The sequence below is a fragment of the Epinephelus moara genome, unplaced genomic scaffold, assembly GCF_006386435.1.
Source record: "Epinephelus moara isolate mb unplaced genomic scaffold, YSFRI_EMoa_1.0 scaffold3069, whole genome shotgun sequence".
Taxonomy (NCBI): Eukaryota; Metazoa; Chordata; class Actinopteri; order Perciformes; family Serranidae; genus Epinephelus; species Epinephelus moara.
In genome coordinates this window covers 1,945-3,768 of record NW_026080726.1, presented here as the reverse complement: position 1 = coordinate 3,768, position 1,824 = coordinate 1,945, and positions in this window count along the sequence as shown.

Genomic DNA, 1,824 nt, shown 5'->3' with positions numbered 1-1,824 from the left:
GGGTTCCTCCTGGTGCAGAGGGCCCTGGGTTCCTCCTGGTGCAGAGGGCCCTGGGTTCCTCCTGGTGCAGTGGGCCCTGGGTTCCTCCTGGTGCAGAGGGCCCTGGGTTCCTCCTGGTGCAGAGGGCCCTGGGTTCCTCCTGGTGCAGTGGGCCCTGAGTTCCTCCTGGTGCAGAGGGCCCTGGTTCCTCCTGGTGCAGAGGGCCCTGGGTTCCTCCTGGTGCAGAGGGCCCTGGGTTCCTCCTGGTGCAGAGGGCCCTGGGTTCCTCCTGGTGCAGTGGGCCCTGAGTTCCTCCTGGTGCAGAGGTCCCTGGGTTCCTCCTGGTGCAGTGGGCCCTGGGTTCCTCCTGGTGCAGAGGGCCCTGGGTTCCTCCTGGTGCAGAGGACCCTGATGAACGGATGTGATAAAGTCACACACGTTGGATCAGCCTGTGATTTACATGTTTGATGATGATTTTGAATCCAGCCCTCAGTGAGTCGTATTTTTAGCTGCATTCATTAAAATCTGAATAAAACTTCCCTCCACGTCTTTGACACGTCTTTGACACTTCTTGTTTCTGCAGCTTGGCTGCATTCAGCTGAACAAACAGCTGAACTCTCTCAGACACTTATCATGATGAAAACATGAGGTCACATGTTGTTCAACCCAGAAACCACAGCAGGGGTCACATTTCACCATCACCTGACTGACACACCCACTTACACACCTGTCCCCATATGTGCTCTGCCTGGCCCCGCCCACCTCCTCACCTGTATCTCATTCATTCTTATTAGATCCAGCTCTACTGACACAGCCCAGTGTCTCTGCCTCAGATCACTGTGTCACTGCTGCAGTGTGCTTCCCTGACAGCTCTCATCTGTCTGTCTGTCACCTGTCTGTCTGGATTGACTGTCTCACCTGGACTCTTGATATCTGTAAGTCCATTCTTTAGTTTCTCCACTGAACACCTGATCTCAGCTGCTGTCTGAATTACAGTAACAATGAGTTTAATAAAACGTCTGTGTAGACGGACCTGCACCTGGACCTGGACCTGGACCTGGACCTGGACCTGCACCTGGACCTGGACCTGCACCTGCACCTGCACCTGCACCTGGACCTGCACCTGCACCTGGACCTAGACCTGGACCTGGACCTGGACCTGCACCTGCACCTGCACCTGGACTTGCACCTGGACCTGCACCTGCACCTGCACCTGCACCTGCACCTGGACCTGGACCTGGACCTGGACCTGCACCTGCACCTGCACCTACACCTGGACCTGCACCTGCACCTGCACCTGGACTGCAGTCTGATAATGAAATCATCCTCAGTAATGAGATGATGATGGATGTTTTTCCTTCATTAACTGTGAGTCCTACTGTTGTCCAGCAGGTGGAGCTGCTGCTGCATGCTGTGACAGACCTCCACCCTGAGGTCTTCATACTTACATCTACTGTCAGTGCTACACCTACTGTTAGTGCTACATCTACTGTTAGTACTACATCTACTGTTAGTGCTACAACTACTGTTAGTGCTACATCTACTGTTAGTGCTACATCTACTGTCAGTGCTACACCTACTGTTAGTACTACATATACTGTTAGTGCTACATCTACTGTTAGTGCTACACCTTCTGTCAGTACTACATATACTGTTAGTGCTACAACTACTGTCAGTGCTACATAGACTGTTAGTGCTACATCTACTGTCAGTGCTACACCTTCTGTCAGTACTACATATACTGTTAGTGCTACATCTACTGTTAGTGCTACACCTGTCAGTACTACATCTACTGTTAGTGCTACAACTACTGTTAGTGCTACATCTACTGTTAGTGCTACATCT